Here is a 21922-nt window from a genome sequence, read left to right on the forward strand (position 1 = left end):
GGGAGCAATTTTAGGTCATAGGCATTTCTAGATGTAGCGCATACTATGTGTGGTCAAATGTGGCTGCTGCTAACTTCAGCTGACTTTTGAGGCTTTGATAAGTGCTTTGAACCCTTGATTTCTGGGCCATTCTTGGGTCATGATGAAGCACCCTGTGGTTTTCCTTCAGTAGGGAAGGCCGGATGAGATCACAGACTGAGGAAGCACGGCTGTGAACACCATGCTATTTCTCTCCTAATGCTCTGCCTGTACCCTTCTATCATGTTTGCTTGAAGACCTGAAAATAATTGGTTGAAACTGGTACTCACTTTTAGCCTTTTATTCAGGTTTGACAAGAATGTGGCTCCAAATAACAGGCACTATAAATGGTTTGAATCTAATAAGTAGTCTTGTTGGACATGCAATCTGCTGTCCTTCCTTCCTTGAGAGGGAAATTGCAATCTTCTGAGATTCTCCTTCTATTTCTACAGAATGTGGGTGCTAATTTGGAAGCAGTCTCATAAAATGGAAGCAAATAGGCTAATTAGAAATATTTATGGACCTGTTAGTGAATACATGTCTAATTGAAATAACAAGACTCTCCCAGAAGGGGAAAACTTTACTTTGGTTGCAGGAATAATTAGCTTGTGCTGTTACACTGAAATAGGATAAAACCCTTTTTTATCCAGATCAAATCCATTTTTCCTTGATCAGGCCAAAGTTTCTTCAGAAGGACTCATTAGTATTTTTATTATTTATTTTTTATTACTTTATCAAAGCTAGACTTGCACATTTCTTATTCCTCTGAGATACTCATTTCTAATTTTTTCCAGTTGATTATTTTGGTACTTACTTCCATATCTCTAAGTAATAGGTTTATATTACCTTTTTTTTTAAACATAAACTCATTTTTTTAATCAAAGTTACATACATGCATACAGTTAAAAGAGTCAAATGTCTACACATTGAATAAATCCAGCGTATCTATGTTGCAACTCTCCCTTTCCCACTTTCCTAGAGGGAACCATGTTTTGTTTTACTTGCATAATTGTATTTGACATATTATCGCTACTTCTTGACTTTTTAAAAATTATCGATTGATTTTGCTCTCTGGAAGATGAGAATGTACTTTTGTTTTATACACATGTCAGTAGTCCCGTCCTGTGTATGCACCTTTCCTGAGTCCCCTGCCTATTGTTTTATCCTGAGGTTGGATAGATCAATATTCTGTACTTACATTATCAGGGTTATACTAAAACTATTCATAGCTGAACCATGTAATAGACTTTGATTATTTTGGCAACCCTGCACATTTGTTTTTTTCTTTTAAAGATTTTATTTATTTATTTATTTATTTACTTATTTTCAGAGTGAGGGGAAGGGAAGGAGGAAGAGCGGGAGAGAAGCATTGATCGGTTGCCTCTTACACACCCCCAGCTGGGGACCTGGCCTGCAGCCCTGGCATGTTACCAGGAATTGAACCATCAAACTGGCAATGTTCTAGTTTGCAGGTCAGTGCTCAATCCACTGAGCCACACAAACCAGGGCAACATTTCCTTTTTTAAAAGATAATTTTAGATTATCTTAAATAACATTTGCTTAATTTTCTTTGGATTTAGCATTAATTCCATTCCAAATTCTTCCATACCAATATGTAAATCGGTGCTAGATGTATTCTTTCACATCTGGTATTCTTTTGATTGTCTTCTGGAAGAAATATTTCCCAGAGCCCACTAACACATCCTCACCTGGATTAATTTCTCTCTGTTTCTAGTGTCACCCAGAGATTTTACCTCCCTCATTTTCAGCTTTGCCTTCCTCATGTATTAAACCCTGTTTCCTGGATCCACAGTCTTCTTCTTTGTTGACTTACTACTGCATTTTGACTGAGTATATCCTCCAGTAGCTTCTTGAAAAAGGTAGAAAACTATATAGAAGATGGGTTGTTTGATACCTTGCATGCCTGAAAATGTATTTATTTTATCGTTGTACTAATTCAAATATTGGCCAGGTCAGAACTCTCAGTTAGACAAGAATTTTTTCAGAATTTTATAATATATTTTATTATGAAAATATCTGAATATTAAAAGCAGATTTCATAGAATTCTATATGCTCATTAAAAACTACCAGCTTCAACAAATATTAACATTTTTGCCTTCTGGTTTCATTTATCCCTTCACCTACCTTTTTGTTTGTTTTCCTGGAGTATTTTAAAACAAATCCTAGATATCATCTCATTTCACCTCTGACTGATTCAGAATGAATCTTCAAATAAAATAAAATGTATTATCTTGTATAAGCACAATGCCATTGTCACACCTAACAAAATTAACATTAATTTCTTTATATCACCCACAAACAAGTCTCTATTTAGTCTTCTCTGATTGCGTGGGAGTCAAAAAATACTTTCCCTCTCAACTTTCTAAGTTCTTCTGGCTGGGCCAACAGTCAAATTAACATGAGAGAGATTAACAGAAGAAGATGTCCAAAATTCATTATGGATGTAGATGCAGGGTTGCCGTAAGAATATGAGACCTGAGGACCCATTGGAGAGCTGAGGCCTGTAAGTCACTCTGGAGCGAAAGAGAAAGGGGAGGGACTTCAAAGGGCAGGAAGGGAATTCATGTGGAGGCAAAAATGCATTTGGTGAGTAAATATTTGCTGGCCTATCTGTAACAATAGGACTGTCAGAGAACAGAACCAATGGGTCTTACTAGGTTTCTTTCTGTCTGTCATGCACTAGTTTATATTGACGTACAGTTGTCTGTGATGGTATCTCCTTTCCCAGAGCAAGTCCTCTACCTAAATGTCTTTTAGGCAGTTAGGGGAAATGCCAAAGATTCTTCCTAAATCTTCTGTTTCTGAAACAACCAGCTTAAAAGAGTCAATACTCCAAGGAGGCATATTTTGGGGTGGCAAGCTATTCCCCTTCAATAAATGTCTATAAATGTCTTTTATAGATGCTTTGTTTGAATCAAAATCTCCTCAAATTTCTACTCATTATATCTGGATGTTATATTTTTGAAGTCTCTTTTAATCTCCAAAGCCTCCTCTTCTCCCATATTCTTAGCCCCCCACAGCCCCAAACAACTGGCAGAAGGCAGACAGATTGCATTTCTCACATTTATGTTCAGAAGGAATGGAATCGCAGGCATCAGCACTGCCCTCGATTCTGCCACACAGCTGCAAGTCAGAGTGCACTTCTGCCCACACTGGGTCCTTCGACTTATACCTTCTGCCTCCTAGTGATTTTTTGCCTGCTAATATTGCTAGCTCCCAGCTTTCATATACCTGAATCTTATCCTGTTTTTATATATTTTTTAATCTTGTTTTTATATTTTAAGCTCTATGATTACAGCCAGTGCAGCTGCTTGGTGAGGTTAGGCAGATTTCATTGCGCCTGGATTGGTTTTCAAATGAGGTTGGATAAATTAAATTATGGTAATCTGTAAAGGAGCAGATGAGGAATAATAATCGGAATGCATGTCATAATGTCACAGCAGCACAGAGCCCTCTGGACTTTTTTCTTTCATACTCTCTCTTTTTTTCCCAGATGAAAGAATTCTTTTTCTTCTCACCCAAGCCAACTCAAGCCAATGCCCAGGATATTACAGGAAAGGGTTACTTTTATAAACCAGGGCATGCTGTAAAAGGCATCTGAGGGGCTCATCTAGATGGTTTTTCAATTTATTTATTTTTTTTGACAGCTTTAAAGGGCCTTTTAAAATTGCCAGGAGAGTAGATTCATATTTTTATCATTCCACCTGCATAGCATTTTAGACACATTTATATTCCTGAAAGCATAATAATACATAACATTTAGCATTTAATTTATGACTCCTGCCACATCTGGTATAAAACTCCTTCTGAAGCAATAAATCAACTTCTTCATGTCAAATTGCCATTCATTCTTTGACCTCCTCCATAATTTATGGTTTGTGAGTGCAAAATGGAAGAAGCAGCTTAAATCAAGTGGATTTTAATTAACAATCTTAGAAAATTCAGAAGAATATCTGCAATTTATTCACAAGGGGAAAGAACTTTGTTGCTAGAAAGAAGGGGGAAAAGCAGCTCATTTCCATGGGTGTAAATTGACATCTATTCTGGGTGCTTCAAAACCACAACATGATTTTTCTCTCCTTTTCGTTAGAAAGACAAAGCGATTCTGATAGGAAAAGCTGTCCAAGCTCTTAGGACAGAATCCATTTTCTAGGGGAGATTTTGAGGGAAAAGAGTAGGGGGAGACATGTAACCACCTTCTGCTTAGTACAGTCTTTCTCAGAGTTGCCTGGCTGCTGACACGGTGCCTTTCATGTCAAACAATTTTATTTCTAAGCTTTTCACAGTTTGTCCTAAGTAGCTTCTATTAGCATTGTCCTGTCTGTTTCCTTGGCAACAGAGCTGGTCAATTTAGACACCATTTAAGAGCTGTGGAAAAAGCCACAGCCAGCAGTGTGATGGGCAAAATTACAGAGAACAAGCTGAATACAATCCTCGCCTGAGGAGATGCATTTTCTTCCAGGGCTCATTTTATTTTAATTAAAATCGAAAAGCTCTTTTAAACAAGACCCTAGATTAAGCACAGGCCACAGTAATCTATTGTACAACCATTGCAGCTACATTCCTTAATGTTATCTCTTTAACCTAATGGATTGCTTGCACTTTTTCAAATAAACAAGGAGAGAAAACCTAGGAGCAACATGGTGTCGTCTTGTTATCCATTTGTAAAGTAAATATATAGAAAGGAGAGAGACAACTCTTTTCATGCCTGGAGCCGTGTTTAAATGGAGCACCAGAGAACCTACAGCTATACATATAATGATTACAGTTTATCTTGCATGAGAAAATAAACTCTTATTTCAAATATTGTACGTGGTCTCATTTACCATTTACCTCATTTCGTTGGTTGTGTTGACTTTACATAGCTATTTTTCCTCCTCAGTGAGTGTATATGGGTCATTCCGAACATGGAACCAACTAGAACTCTGAAATTTTCAGGACCGGGTTTTATGTCGGTAGTTAACTTTGCACCTGCCATTGCCTTCTCAGCTTTGTGTGGGCAGGGCAAGATAGAACATAATCTAGGGTAGGGGAGACTTTTCTCCTAGTAGGCAGTGTGTTAAAAATTCTTTGCCCTCTGGGATGAAAAACACTTATTTTAATATATATATTTGTATTATACATATTTATGTGTGTGTGTGTATATATGTGTGTATATATATGTATATGTATATAATATATATATTTGCAAATACAACCAGAAGAATTATTACTTCTTTTGGGACTTAAAGGTAGCTTCAACATTATTTTTACTTTAAGAAATTTGGATAAGGGAGTTGTATTTGGGTAGGGAAATTTTGCTAATACTGTCTATGCTATGTAAGTGCTCAGGGAGATATCAGGGTGAATATCTTTTATGCTTTTAAATTAGCCTCACCTAAATGGAATGCTGTAAAGCAGTGGATACTTCTTCATTGAAAGTATTAAAACAGGGATGTAAATCTTGTTATTGGAGATATCTTAAGTAGGATTCATACCCTAGTGGAATGCTAAATTTGATGACTTCTACACTCCATTCTTACACTGACATTTCATAATCCTGTCCCAGAAGTTGGACAAATTCATGTTTCCCAAAGTTGCCCAGGAACTAGGGAAGGAAAATGACCCCTGTGCTTCATCTTCCACAGTTATTAGGGATTACCCTTCACCTCTTTCTACAGGGTTCCTTTGTTTTTCTAGGAAAAATGCAGAAGTGTTCATCCCTAAGCTTTTTGGATTCTTCTCTTAAGTTATAACAAGTAAAATAAGTGACTCTGTGTTTATGATAGTTCTCGATCAAATGTAACTAGGATCATAGAGTTTTGTGATTTGTTTGCATTTTTCTTTTCATTCAGTAAGAATCAGCCCAAATCACGTTTTTTTTTGTATAAAGGGTTACTGGGGCCTTAAAACCATTCCAATGAGGATCTCTATGGTTAGATAACAAAGATGCCAATTAATGTTGGTTGTAAAGGGAACAGCAGGGCTCACCAGTCATTTTCCCATATGGTACACAGGAACAATTGGATACATAGGCTGACATTTCGTCTGTGGTATTTTCATAATATACACTATGGTGATTGACAGGAAGGAGGTACATAGATGTGACAGACTGACAAAGGATAAGGGCAGATGTTGTCCATCTTTCTCATTATGATGACTATTTTAACGAACAGACCAACTCATGTCTGCAGTCCATTAAATCATTTGACAGTCTAAACATCTGGAGAATAGCCCTGGGAATTAGGTTTGTCAGGTGAGGACTCCTTGGCTGACAAGGAGGAGGTGTGGGGCTCTTCTGGGGCTGCCGACTCTGGGGAGAACCACAAGCTGCCCATCACAGGAGACCCTGCTTTTCTTGACACCAAGGGCTCAGATGTGGAAAAGATTTCTGCCACCAAGATGGTATCCAGCTGAGAGCAGTTGCATGTTCTTTTACATTTTTTCAGAATTCTTCGCTCCAATGTCTGGCCTGTCTTGGTTTTCTGAGCTCTGAACCACATTCACTGAATAACCTTGAGCAAATGACAACCTTCCTAGCCTCCTGCTTTCTCATCTGTGAAATGAGGATCCCTCCAACTCCCAGTTCCCTCTCCCAGTGGAATAACTCTTTCTGAAAAGCATTTTCATCTCCATAGGGAAAGGTGATATATAGCAACACAGAATTATATTTGATTCTGTGCCACCCACAAGTTTAATTTGTTGGTCCCAGCCTTCCCCCGGAAACAATCCAAGTGTTTCTCGGCATGTGTAAGCAGTAACACCTGAAAGAGAAAACTTTAAATTTCAAAGTTAGAAGCATTCAGTGCCCTTTTTCTCATGCTGTAGTCCCTCTGAAATAGGGTTTCTCAGCTTTGGCATTGTTAGCATTTGGGGATGGATAATTCTTTGTTCTGAGGAGCTGTCCTGTGCATTATCCTTCCTTTCTTTCCGAAGTTGTGACAAGCACAGATGTCTCCAAACATTGCCACATGTCATCTGGGGGGCAAAATTCTCCCAGTTGAGGAGCTGCTTCAAAATGCACTTGGATAGTCATCCCGGCAACTGGGGACGGGGCTTGTGCTTGACTCTGCCCTAGGTTGGTGCTTATATAAACTAGCTGGTAAAAACAACAGCAACAACAGCACCCTAGCTGGCAGTCTCCAAGGTTTGAAACAAACCCATGAAAGCAAAACAAACAAACAAAAACTCATTTCTATATTTCAGCACAGCTAGTTATGTGATCATATGCTGGCATTTTTTCCCCATTAAATTGCGCTTTCTTTCATAATGATGAGGACAAGCAAGGGATGCTGTCCTTTCCACCCTGAGCTTTTCTTAGAAGAGACTAAAGGAACTGTTAGGTCTATTTGAAATCTATGGACTGAAAAGCAGACATCAGTCTAGCTGTATGAAATCAGTCTCCTCCACTAATGTTGGTATATGTTTTCTTGGAAAAGCTTTCGGCTGCACAGTTGCAGCCCATTATCTGGCTTTGTAGCCAACAAGCATACCCATTGATTCTTCTCGTATGCAGGGTGTGATAGAAAAGCTTGTGCTGTGCTGGGCCTGCATAGTCTGTAAATGTGATGTGATCACAGTAATTAAGTCATAAAACAATCAGGAAGGGCCCTGGTGAAATAAGTAAGAGATGAAATATTGCATCTACCACAGGAAGCCAAAGAACAGAAAGGTATTTGAAGATTTGGTTAATGATTCTGTCTACTAATTGAAAATGCTGGGCATAGTTTTTGAGAAGCAAAATGAAATGTTATTGGAAGAGGATCCCTTTTATGAAAGGAGCCATATGTTTAAGAATTTAACATCCTGTTTTGTTTCCTCAAAGAAAGTGCCACTGTCACAAATCCATATTCATGGAAAGTTATTTCCTGTGATGTAACTCAGACACCTTACCTAACTGGAATTTAACTGACAGCTTCACCTTTCCAGGAAAGATGTTACATCAGAAGTTTAAAAAATATTCTCTTGACAATCAGAAGAGATTCCTAAAAACCTATTCACTAAGGTTTGTGTGCTAATCAAACAATTAAATATTTAATTTCGACACATCCATTTGACGACTATCAGCTCCCAGGGAGGAGGAGGAGATGCAGGTCTAGGAAGCAGGCACCATGTTGTCTAGGCAGGCTCTGCAGTCTCCGTTCCGGGAGCAGGATCTGAGGGGAATGTGGGCTCTAGCTGGGCATGTTCCCTTGACCTGCTGGACTCTGCCGCCCACTGAGAGAAATGTAGCTGGAAGAAGAACAAACTAACACCCTTTAAAGGCCAGAGCCCAGAAAAAGGATCCTTTTACCTACTTTTCTTGGTGATCGACCCATTACCTGAATGTGATTGAAATAAAGCAGATGTACAGTAAATCTTCACTTAATGTCTTTGATAGATTCTGCAGCTTTAAGGAAAATGACATATAATAAAACCAATTTTACCATAAGCCAGTTGATATAAGCAGGTTAAGTTTCTATGGCATCTCATCTACGTGAAATGACACAGAACGAAACAACTTTATTTGAGGACCTGATGTAGTTGGGTTGAGTTAAATGAGTTGCTGTACACTAATGATGAACAAGAGTACCTGGCACATGTAGGCATTCATAGGTATTAAGTATATACTGTTGTGAGTGTTGAGAATATAAACCTAGATTTTGGCTCATGGTATATTTTGGACATACTTAAAAAAAAAAAAAACCCTCAACCCAGAAACAAAACAAAACAAAGCAGAGATTGCTTGAAAAATAAAAGTTTTCTTTAAAAAAAATTTCAGCAGTTCTCTTCAGATGGTTGTTTCATTGGCATAATATAGCATTTAAATAGTTCTGTGAACTTTGAGGTTTGGGCTTACAGCTTTGATGGCATACAAATAACCCCCTGAGGCTGACACTCACCCCTTCAGTCTGTCATACCATAGTCCTGAATCAGTGCTTATTTCACTCGGTTCATGACAACCAACACCTTACACTGGGCGGTGTTATACCACCTTCAAAATATACAGCTTGGTCAGATGAAAATACTGTTGACTGTGTGGACAAATGAGTCTATATCCAACCACTGGAAAAGCTACTCAAAGTATATGTTTTAAGTGGTTGCTCAGTTGTTTACCTTTTAAAGATTGTCTATGACTTTGATCTTATCACTCAGTTGTTTGGTCAGGTGTTTATTGTTTTGTTATTCAGAATTTACTTCCAAAGGAGATGTTAGCTTGCTTGATAATGATGATGATGATGATGATGATTATAATTTTTATCTTTGCCCAAGGGTATGTTTATTAATTTTACAGAGAGAGGAATGGAGAGAGAAAGAGAGAGAGAAATATCTATGTGAGAGAGAAACATTGATCAGTTGCCTCCCATATGGGATCTGACCAGGGATCCAACCTGTGACCTAGGTATGTGTCCTGACCAGGAATTGAACCCACAATCCTGTGGGATGGATGACACTCCAACCAACTCTGCCACTTGGCCAGGGCTGATTATTATTATTCTTTTTAATGTTTTAAAAATAAAAAATTTTCTGCCCATGTGAGTTACTGATTCTATTATTCTTAGTAATATGCTTTGGGGATCCTTTAAGAGTATTGCTGGCTATGTCAAAAAGCAGATGATAAATTGGCTTCCAAATTTAAAAGTGTTGTGACAACATTTTCTCTCTTAATCACCTTTGCATCATTAAACTCCATATGCATCCAGTGTAGGACTGGCTGTGAATCTCTCTGTGTTAACAAATCAAGGTGTCAAGTCAGGCTCCTTTATTGCTTTGGAATGCCAGCAGTGCTGTCCAAATGTCCTAAAATAACAAGGGGTTCCAGGATGAATCATCTCCATTTATTTTAGGCTTTTGGTTTCCACTGAGTAATTTTTATAATTCAGTTCATCTAGCGGAGGAGAGGTTTAGCCAGTATGTCTGTGACAAATCAGGGTTGGAAACTTGATAATGAAAAGAAAAACTTGGTAAAAGCAAACTTTTTAATTTTAGAAACAAGGTCAGCTTTCATTGTTCGGCCAAACTTGTTGCCATTCATGCAGTGAGAGGCTGAATGCTTATCCAAGAGTGAGTGATCCATAGTCCAAAGCTGCTGGGTTTATTTTATGCTGTGTTGATCCATTTAATGTTATCAGAATTAGTTCTCTAGAAAAGTACTTGTGGAGAAGCATAAAATGCATTCAAAACATGAACCTATTTTTCTTTAAAATAATAAGGTCATTTGGTAGGGAAACGCTTGTTTTTTTTTTCCCCCTGTCCTTGATTCATTCCTCTTTAAACTGGTACTGCTTTTCTCCTTCCTCATTAATAAATCTCTTTGTTTCCTACGGAGGAGAATAAATAAACCCTTCCTTTCTCCTCACGGAAAAGTCTACTATTTATGTGTATGTTTTCCACTCTCATTTGTGATGAACTTGTGATTACAGAGAACCCCCCACTGCCCCATTCAGTCAATCAGCTGACGGGAAGCTAGGCGTTCACTCATGCAAGCATGGGAAAACAGGGCTGCATATTTTAATATTTCCATTTTACAGGAATATTGATAAAATGATCACTCACAGTTGTTCCTCTGGAAAATAATTACTTTTAAAAACCTCATATAACAGAGTGGTCTCTTGAGATTAGAATTTAAATTGACACTCTTGACTCAGGAAAAAAAAGTGAAGTAAAGGGAGTTTTTCTTCGGGGAGATGCTCTTGTGTGGGATGTGGTAGTGTCACCTCCTCTTGTGCTCACCAGGATCCTTAGAATGAAATTCTGGGTTTTCCCTTTTTCCTCCATGCCCCACTTAAGCACACATCCACCTGATTATCTGTTCCCTTAGCACTGGTCTTTGCTTTACAAAGTGCCCTCCATCTAAACTGAGAAACACACGATGCTGATAGAATTTAGATCTGGGAAGACTGTTGAGGAATTCTCCATCCACCCCTCCATTTTATAGAAGAGAGAATCAATTGCAAAAGAAGTTAAAGAATGTGCACAGGACTTCATGACTCCTAGAGAAAATCCTGACACTGGAGCCTGGCTCTAGGTCTGTCGCTCTTCATGGCCACTTTATTTAGCCTTTATGATGTGCCTGTGGCTGTTATTCCCCTTCCCAAAGACATTTATGTCTCATAAGGGTGAATTCCAGAGGACACATGTACCATTCCTAGAAGGTGAAGAAATGACTCCAATGGCAAGAACCTGAGAGAGAGTGGCAGGCTGATTTGGGTGTTCTGTTAGCAAAGAACAGATATTTTGGAGAACAGGATTTTGGAGGCCTTTATATTTACACTGCACGATGACTGTAAGATCTGCCTACCACCAAGGTTGGGACGAGAGATCTTGGTCCTTGCTATGTTTCTGTAATAAGCTTTGTGGAAACTGTCCACCGAGACTTCCTCCAATTAAATCATTACTATCTTTTACCTTAATTTCCAGGTAATCAAAATTGAATAAGGCAACACTTTTCCCTAAATTTATTTTGTTCCTCAAAGTATTTATTAATTAAAAATACTGTTCTTTGTAGAAAATACAGAAGATTTGAAAGAAAATAAAAGGCATCACTCACTTTCCTGTTGAAGCCAATCACTGCTAACACTTTGGTATTTTTCCTTTCTGTTTTATTTCTATTTCTTTTCAAGTTAAAAACTAAGAGCAAAATTTTTCTCTTTCTTTTCTTTTTTTGACTTTTTCTCTAGGTATAAAAGTAATACATGCCTATTAAAGAAAAATTGGACAATGAAGATAGCATAAAAAAGAAAATACATCATTAATAAGCTTTATACCTAGAGCTACCCTGAGTGACATGTTTCTTTCTAGCCTCTTAACAAAAAAAGATTCCTATTTCCCCATTTCAGTTCTTAATCATAAATTAACCTGTATAAAGCTAAACATACTTACTGATTTTTCCACTTCATTAAGATGAAGACCTTTCAATTCATTGCTAAAATTTGTTTCAGTTTGTGGCAAAGTTGGATATAGGTGTGCTCTTATTTCAAAAGAAGAATTCAGTCTAGATTTTATACTGGTTCACATTTTAAAGCCTATAATAAAACATTTTGAACACAGCACAGGTGCATTATAAAATGTCAAGAATAATTGTAGCTTCTTTCAGCAAAGTTTTTTTTTTCCTTTTTAGAATGCTTAGAGATGGGGGCAGCAGAGTCTGTGGTTACAGGTGGGACTCTCCGTAATGTGCAACATGAAGGGATCACTTATAGAAGTGATGCTCAGAGCTTGAGTGCACTCTAGAGCCTCCAGCCCATCATGCTAGCGGTCTCTGAGTGAGCATACTCTATTGTTAATCTCAGAACACCAATGCCCTGTGTCCCCTCGCTTCTCCTCTGCACATCTTTCTTCCTTCCTGCTAAGGGGACGAAGTACATTCAAACACTGCCTCTTAATGAGGCCAGACTCTTTTCTAAATGTACCTCTTGTTCAGTTTGTGTTCTTATACTGGGGTACACTTATTTATCTAATGGGATCTTATCAACATTGAAGACAATGCAAAACATTTCCTGCTTATGCACTTAACCAGGCAACTCTCTGATTTCCAGGGCAAATTCTATATCTATTACTTCTTTGGCACTGATTTTTACTGTGGAAAATAAAGTTTAGGACATACGTGGGCATTGTGCCTATACCTGTCTCTTCTCCATAGAAAATCATAGATCCTATACACGTTTCTCCTACTTTCTTCAATTCCCAAAGACTGCATTACAGTGGAGAAGAAATCGTACTTTATTCTCTCCCTATTTAATGCCACAGGGATGCTGCAAAATTTAACCCAACCCTATGACAATCAAAACTTCCATTCTCCTTCTTCTAAATATGGTTTTGTAGTTGCATCTTTGGCCAAATGAAGGGATGCTTTTCCAGATATCAGTGAGACCCCCTGGGTGGGCATAGCCTGGATGGGATGTCATAGACTTTCAACTTATTTCCAAGTTAGTGGAAAGAGTGAGTCCTCTCTAACTCTTGCTAGGATAATAATAACCTGTCCCAAGTGTTCTGAATAGGGAATATATGGACTCAGTGGGGGCAATCCATCATTCTCAAAATGTGTCTCTTTTCCCATCATTCCCTTGACAGTCCCACCTCCTCGACTAAGCTTTCTCTTTCCTCTGGTGAAGAAAGAAAAATATTCTGGTCAAATGTCAGTGACAGATAAAGTGAAGGGCAAGATTTTCTGACATTTGCTGCTAGGATCAACAGTCAGCTGACTTAGTCTAAGTCAACAGTGAATATTTCCTTACTGCTAAGAAAAGATTGATGGGTCCCAGTTTATTTGACATGTACTGTCTTTGACACATATCTCTTCTACACAAGAGTCAGTGACACAAGCAGCCTGGCTTTGGAGGCTGACTTTCATCTGATCTTTCATTTCACCCTCAATATGCTTTTTTTCAAGAATCTATCTACCTATCATCTATCTATCTGTCTATCTATCTATCTATCTATCTATCTATGTCTCTTCATCATCATCATCATCATCTTCATCATCTCTCTTCCTAGCTATTTATATATGTCATCTACCTCTTCATCTATTTTTAAATTCACTATTGGATTTATATAAATTCAGTCAAAAATTAAAGTATAAAACAGATGATGCCTGCAGAATTTGACAAGAGGAATAAAATGGACTCCTGTGAGTTATTCTCTGTTACCTGTGGTTTAGGTTGGATTGTAGACCAGCTCTGTTCATAGTACTTTTTTTTTAAATAATTTTTTTAAAGATTTTATTTTATTTTATTTTTTAGAGAGGGAAGGGAGGGAGAAAGAGAGAGAGAGAAACATCAATGTGGGGTTTCTGGGGGTCATGGCCTGCAACCCAGGCATGTACCCTGACTGGGAATCGAACCTGTGACACTTTGGTTCATAGCCTGAGCTCAATCCACTGAACTATGTCAGCCAGGGCTCGTAGTTCTTTATTTAATTTTATTTTATATTTTTTAGACACAACTTTTGGTCATAAGTGAAAGATCAGTCCTTTTGCGTCCCTTAGATTTATTTCAGTTGTGTATTAAATTGTAAATATCTGTTTTTGTACATACAATGAGATGGCCAGAGGAGCATCCATACAACACATGGTGGGATGTGTGGTCAATATATTGCCAAGTTTCCATAGAAAAATTGATACTTAAGATCACAGGAAGCTAGAGAGACAGGAACAGCCACTCAGCAGTTTTGATCAATCTGAAATGGACAATCTGATCAAGTGGATAATCTGCTTAAAGCAGATGCTGAGTAGCTCTTCTACCAGTAGCAGCAGATCCATAGCTCTTTTCAATGAAGTAAAGGAAGTGTTTTCCCTGGTGATTAGATAATTATTTCCACTGTTCACCTTTCTTGGGACAGTGCATAAGATATTCACCTCCTCTTTAAAAGATAAAATCTAAATGTTAGTAATTGTGATTTCTGTGGCTGATCTTGATGACCTCAGACTTTGAATAAAGACCTAAGCTGTTTGGGTATACTGCCTTCCTGGTCCACCTGACAATTTTGAAAAGCATGATGTCATATTCATCAGTGCAATTAAATGACTATAGATAATAAATAACCAACATACCAATGCTGATAGTTTATGAGAACAAATGCAATCTATTTATTCTTAGCTGCATTCACTTTTATCTGTGTCCTTCCAAGAACCTGATGACACAATGAATAGGTAGAACTTTCTAGAAGGGAATAAAGGCTCTCTAACCAGAGCCATACCTAACCACAGCTAAATCTAAAATTAATCTGTGGTGACAAGCCAATTAAAGGGCAAATCATAAAAATAAATTCTGATTGTAAAGCCAGGTAAGCACAAAAGGGTTTTTCTTTGAGATTATTACAGATGTAGAACTGTAATTTAAATAAGAACCCAACATATTAGGCCCAGTTCTTTATTTATAAAAAATTTTTATTGTTGTTCAATTACAGCTGCCCCCATTTCCCCCTTTGCTCTTCCCTGCCCTTCCCACCTCCACCTCCCACATTCAATACTCCCCCCACCCCTGGTTGTCCTTGTCCATGGGTTCTTTATACATGTTCCTTGACTTGACCCTTCCCCTTCTTACATTAGTATTGGAGAAGTAATTGATAGGAATATATGCACACTGTGCAAGTTATCTTGTATGTAGTGATTTGCAGGACCATTTAATTCATGGTGAGCCAGAGTTCATGCAACCAGAGAAGGCTAAATTGTATTGCTTGGTATAAAATCTAATTGGGCAGTTTTAAGCTTTACGACCTCTGGCACGATATACTTCTAGGAAATGAAAATGGAGTGTTCTGTTACTCAGAGATCATTTTTATAGGAACCCTAGTATATCCTTCATATATTAATAGTGACTTTTTTCCTATGTTATCCTTCTTTTCTTTCAATCCACAATACAGAGAGAATAAATGGATTTTTGAGCTCTACAATAAATAGGTTTAGTATAGAGTAAGAAGTATAAAATGCACAAGTCACATTTTTGGTATGAAATATCAAAAGTGTCCATTGTATTTATTCTGGAATGAAAGGACTTATACAATGAATGGTATTTTTTGCTAATGTTATTATACCAAAGACTTTTGATATTAATTAAGATATGCAGATTTTGTTTATTGTCTTTTGGTTAATAGACTACAGCCAAGAAAAGTGACATAATTGAAATCTTGAACTGAAGAGGAATGCTGATTGAGGGTTTGGTTTTAGTGCATGCTTTATTCTGTGATACATCAGTAACCTTTGCAAAAAATCCTCCTGTCAGTAGCAATATTAAATCTCAAGCAGCACATGATGCAATTTGTGTCAACTGCCTCACCTAGATGCTGTGCTAAGACAACATCGCTCTAAGTGCTTTGAGCACTCATCCTTAACTGCACAGGCTATGCTAACCACACTGTAAAATGAGTTGGTTCAAAATGAGCAGGCTGGAATAAGAGATGATTTAGCTCCATGATCCACTTGGAACCTGGGGTATATTCAAAATCAGCTATGGACTGCCGGATGCTATTAGAAGCATGCGGCTCACTAGGTTAAACTTAAAGTCATATTTTTACAAATAAGCCTGCTGGGAGTGGGCTGCCATTCATGGCTCAGTGATGCTACAAATGGCTTTTCACTGGGAGTCACTTCCCCTGCTGTTTCCAAAATACTGTGAAAAGGTATAAAGAGCATGAAGAGGGGGCAACTTTTATCTCTTTCAAAAGGTATTACTATGTGAGACAGAGTTTTGGGAGTTTGCTTTGAAGTATCTCCAGTCTGAGGCCTCCTGAGAGAACAGGGGCTACCTTTCTCCTCTCATCAAACCTGCAAGTACAGCTTTCTGGAATTCACTAGTGACTGAACTCATATTTGGTTCCTGTTCTTTTTAGAAAGACTTATATGTCTGACCCCCCTGTATATTTTTTAGTGTTCTTTCTTTACCTATATTGTATTATGTGCTAGTTGAATGGGGAGAAAAATTAAAAAAAAAAAGCCATGGTCATAGTCTTCCTCCATTAGCATGGAAGCTTATGAGGCAATTTTCTTGGTCAAAAAACAGAGGTCCAGCAACTCTAGATTATACCAGATATTTTCTCACTTGGTGTACAGTTGTTTACTCAGAACTATAGTGTATGAAAGAGAAAAGGAAGTTGGAGAGTGCAGCATTTGCAATAAAGGTGGGATAAAGGGCAGGACCTGTTTCCTCACTTTATATTGCCTGCTGTTATAAGTTCCAGTTTGTTCTGTGAAAATAATGATTATTGTTGTAGTGCCTACAAAGTAATGTGTGAACAAATTAATCAGATACCCCTCTAAAACTGTGAAAATTGACTTTTTTTGGTGTACACAAGAACTGTCCAAGTTTTCAAGGTTTATACCAAATATTTGGTGGTGAGGGGAGCATAAATTGTAGCTTGGGTGCAAGTTAGAGATTCATTCTTTTTACTAAAATTGATGAAATATACCTTCCCTTTAATTTATTTATTCATGCATGTTTATTGTGCAGCTATTAGCTGTTGGGTTGCCTGATGAGGTAGAAAGATGAAACAGTCCCTTATCTTGGAGCTTATGGTCTACAAATGAGAATGCAATTGATGACAAAGAACAAGGATTTAAAATTAGAGGGAAACAACTTCTAGCTGAAAATACAATGGCAGGTAGCCTACTTTGCAGAGAACATGGGGAGGGATCATCTCTATACACATGAATCAATGCATTTTTGGTACATAAGAGGAAAGCTGTCTGATCAAAAATTCATGTCACACATTATGAAAAGTTAAAGTCTCAACCAACAAAGAGATCTTCAACGTTGTCCTCTGGTGGGCAAACATGGTGGTTTCTTTACATATGGTTTACTCTTCCAATGGTTTACTCCTCAGGATAACAATATGGCATCTTTGTAGATCCATACCACTCATTAGATATACGATATAGCCACTATCAGATGTGTGTTATCAGTAGTTCTTTCAAGGAAACTTTATTCATTGTTCTCATGACCACACAATCTCATTACTCAGGCTGACCTCAAAGCAATTCTTAGAGGGTCTTTGGTTATACTTATATGGGAAAGCTTGCAATGTTGTTATTGTCAAGGGACCAGGATACAGTGGTCCCCAGCCTCTGGCTAGTAAACCCTCTGCTCCTTCCTACCCATGATGCAGTTGTTGTACATGGAAAAGCCTTATTTTAAAATCCCAGGTCTGCGGTGAGTCTATGTTTTCACAGAGTGAGCTCTAAGCTATTGCAGTAAAAAATAGGACAAGTTGTCAACCAAGGAGGGCTCAGATACAGTGAAAGAAACATGAGGTAAGCCTGATGTAGGATATTGAAGAGGATGACAAGGTCCTAGAAGAAAGAATGAAAAAAATGGGCCAGATCAGAGGCCATTCCTTTAAGGAAACAGGTTGTGGACATCCACTGAATTCAACCATAATGATGGCAGTCTACACTCCTGCTTGAGGCATTTCTATAGTAAAATATATATAAAAGATTCTGTTTTTCTTAATGTGCACTTTTTGTCTTATTCATGAAATCTTGAGTGAAGGATGTGTCCATGTATTGTAGACACTGAATTACAGTCAGCTTATCTTGTCTGGTACCATAGTGGGTACCAGGTGAACCACATTAGTTATGGGTATTAGTCAGGATTATCCAGAGAAATAGAACCAATAGAATAGAATAGAATAGAATGGAATAGAATAAATATTTATTATGAGGAATTAGCTCATGAATTATGGAGACCGAGGAATCCTACAATCTGACGTCTGTAAACTGGAGGCTCGGGAAAGCCAGTGGTATAGTTCCAGTCCAAACCTGGCAGACTGAGACCCAGGGGAAGTAGTGGTATAAGTTCCAGTCTAAGTCAGAAGGCCCAAGAATCAGGACTCAGATGTCTGAGGGCAGGGGACCCGAATGAGCCACAGACCTACTCAGGACCTGCCTCCCTACTGGCACACACAGTTGACACAAATGTCTTAGAAATTATATGGACTCTTATATTACATAATCCATTCAAATATTTTTAAATTTATTCTTTTCAAATTTTAAAATGCTAATTGTGACACACTGGACTGATTTTATCATCTACTAAAAAGTTGTGATCTGTAGTATGAAAAATACTGCACTTAGCCAGGAATGAGACAGATTCTACTCTGTGTTGATAGTTTGGATGGACTGCAGGGATCTCAAACCAGAAGGGACATTTACCAAAATAATGGTTGCAAAAGTTATTATGGTTAATTTTTATTCTTTTTCTTTTTGCCTTCCAGTATTTTCTACACCTTCTAACAAACATGTCATCTCAGTGAGTTTAAATTTTATTCCTGATATTTTTTCTCTTGAAAGTTTGTCAAATGTTGGCTCATGCTTGGAATTTTTTTTTCTCATTAAATACTTGAATATCCATTTGCTATTTTTTTCATTCCAATATCAAAACATAATTTACAGGGGAAATTACCTTTCAGCAACAAAATCAGACTTAACCAAACAGAGGCCAATGTGAGCTGGCGGTCACTATACCCATTCTACTGGAGGGTATTCCAGTGAAAGGCAGAATGGAAGAAATTAAATCCACATTCCATTGAAAGGAGAAAACTTTTATTTTTATGGACAAAAACAAAGGATCCATTTGGAGATAGTTATCGTAAGTCTGAGGAGAATTGTGCCAAATAAGCTATCCTCACAGAGAGTGCTGGCTAAGTAGGACATCATGATTAATGAAGCGTGTGTGCTATTCCTCAACATTGAAAAAAAAAGATAGTCCATGTCAAGTTGATCCCTTTTTCCCTTTTGCTTTCTCATTTTGGAAATGCTATATTTAAATTTCTAGTGGACAATAATCATAATATCTTTTTAAGCAAGATAATTATGACACAAATGATCTATGAGGTGATTGCAATTTTGAAAAAACTGACAATAGAAAAGTGACCAGGAGGTCACTTACCAAAATAATGACTGTATAAAAGTTTTGGGTAATTCTTATCCTTTTTCTTTTGGGCTTTTCAGTATTTTCCACACCTTCTACCATAAAATTTAGTTATTTAGTAATCAGAAGACTAAGAGTAATTTGTCCTGTTGCTAACCTTTTGACAATAATTTACTTATTCTTTTGAAAAAAACTAATAAAATCACTACAAAATATAACATGAGATAAAACCTTATAAATGATTCTAGAAAAGTTTAAAAACATTTTATTTCTTTACTTGTAAGCTGGATTTAATAAAATACTTTGAGACCAAATGTGCATTTATATCTAATAGTTTCCAACTGTGTAAACTAATACCATAGATTTATCTTTTCATAGTAATTGGGCCAGTGCTGTTAAACATAAAGTCAGGATTTTATTAACTTCTACTTTTTCCAAATCACAAATTCTTTAGTTGAACAAAGTTTGAATTGAAAGAAGTTTGATTAATTTTTAAAAATACCAAAATATATGCATCGAAGAGATCTTTATACTCTAAGTAATTATTTGTATTGCTATTGTTCAAATCTGTAAATTCTTAGATGCCCCTCAAGAGCAAGTTTATGACCGGTATTTAAGCTCAGATATCTTAACCAAGATTTTATCTATGATATTATCTATCAGACTTAGCTTTGAAAGATCTTTGACAAGTTCTAAAACAAGTAAAAATCACATCTGTCCTCAAAGGATGAAAATTAACTTCAGCCACTTGCTTCTTCTCAAGTATACCGCATGTATTTCCTCCTTCCCAGATCTGGGCAGGCTATTGTCTTGTTGGAAAGGCCTCTCCCATTGTCTCTCTGTAAAGTCTTCTTTGTCCTTGGAGGCCTAGAACCTCCTGGTGAAAACAGACTGTGATCTTCTTTGTGCTGCAACAGCAAGAGATTTTACCACGTATCTCTTTGTTATATCTATTCACGCATAATTTCATTCTTCATATAGTTTATAGGTTTTCTGATGTTTGGTGATTTATTCTACTTTGAGTCTTCAGTGTCTATCAAAAGTTTTTGTTCATGGTGACTTATAACAATTATTTTTTGAGTAAATTAAAATAATATGAGATTAATGAAACAGGGTTATTATGTATGTATTGCTTAACAGAGATATCTTTGAATAAGTATATAACATTCAAGTTTACCAACTTGAAGTGATATAATATTCATAAGACTGTTTACATTTTAAAATGTTAGTTGAAAAATATGTTTTTTGTTTACATTTCATGAATGCCTGCTCTAGGCAAATCACTATCTTGGGTATCACAGAACAAAATTTAGTTTCTATTCCCAAATATAGTTTAAGAAGATAATAATTATTCACATGAAAATAATATTGTATGTGTTAAGTACCCATGAGCATAGATAATAAATGCTGCAATTTGTTTAGCAAATAGAAAGTCCATCTCAGGGATAGGTAAATCAGAGAAAGTTTCTCCAAACAGAGAAACACAATTTGGTTCCTAAAGCTTAAAGAATAGGTAAGACTTGGTGGTGGGGTGTGTGTATGTAAGAGGATGAGTCTTTCTTTTAGGCATAGAGAGGATGAGACCTTTGTCTAGGCCACAGTTCTGGTGGCTGTCCTATTGTCATTCATACCTCAATAGGAGGGTGGAGGTCAGGGCCTTTGCTGACACATACATGTTCTTCCTATTAGTTCTGGCTAAAGCATTATAATGGTTGCCAGACCATTATAATGCTAAAGCCATAATGGTTGAAAGGGGAATTCCTAGTAAGTTATGAGAGAAATGTAGAGATTTACCATCTTCCTTAGGGAAAGCCTTATTTTCTGAAGGTGCATTGTGAAAAGAAAGGCAGATACACAAGACATACAAACTTGAAATGCTGTGTAGAGCAGTTCTACTTGAGATAGACTTGTGGCTAAGAACAAGGCCATCTCAGGAGAAAAAATGCTCTGGGTAGTACACTCTTCCCCTCCTGCTTCCCTAGATAGTGATTCTCAAAAAGATTCTATGCTCTGAGGACATAACTACTTCAAAGGAGGTTGGGCTTCAGAGGAGCTAAGGGAGTGTAGATGACAAAGAAAGGCCACTAGTAGAAGATAGCTCTTTATTCTGCCTTTAAAATGAATCTGTTTTAAGACACAGATGGAAGGTGATGGAGGAGATGCAGCCAACACTTGCTCTTTGCAGGAATGACTCTGAGTGAGCTGGTATGATGTTCATTGTGAAAAACTGAGTGACTGTATGACCCACTGATACCATTTGTAGATCTCAGGTATATTTGATGCTACCTTGGTTTGTTAGTGATGCTTCTTGTAAATACATTCTAAGTATTTACAAGAAGATTTTATAGTATAAGGAGTCAAAATGACCTGCATTCCTATCTGGCTATTACTAGGTAATGATGGCAGGTCACTTAATCTTTCTGAGCCTCAGTTTCTCCTCATGTAAACAGTAGAGATTACATTTACCTCCTAGGGTTGTTGTGATGGTTAGAGAAAATGTATACAAAGTGCCTACTGTGGTCATTGACCCTTAAAGGATCACAATAAGTGGTAGAGAAAA

This window comes from Phyllostomus discolor, chromosome 5 (genome assembly GCF_004126475.2).
Source record: "Phyllostomus discolor isolate MPI-MPIP mPhyDis1 chromosome 5, mPhyDis1.pri.v3, whole genome shotgun sequence".
Classification (NCBI taxonomy): domain Eukaryota; kingdom Metazoa; phylum Chordata; class Mammalia; order Chiroptera; family Phyllostomidae; genus Phyllostomus; species Phyllostomus discolor.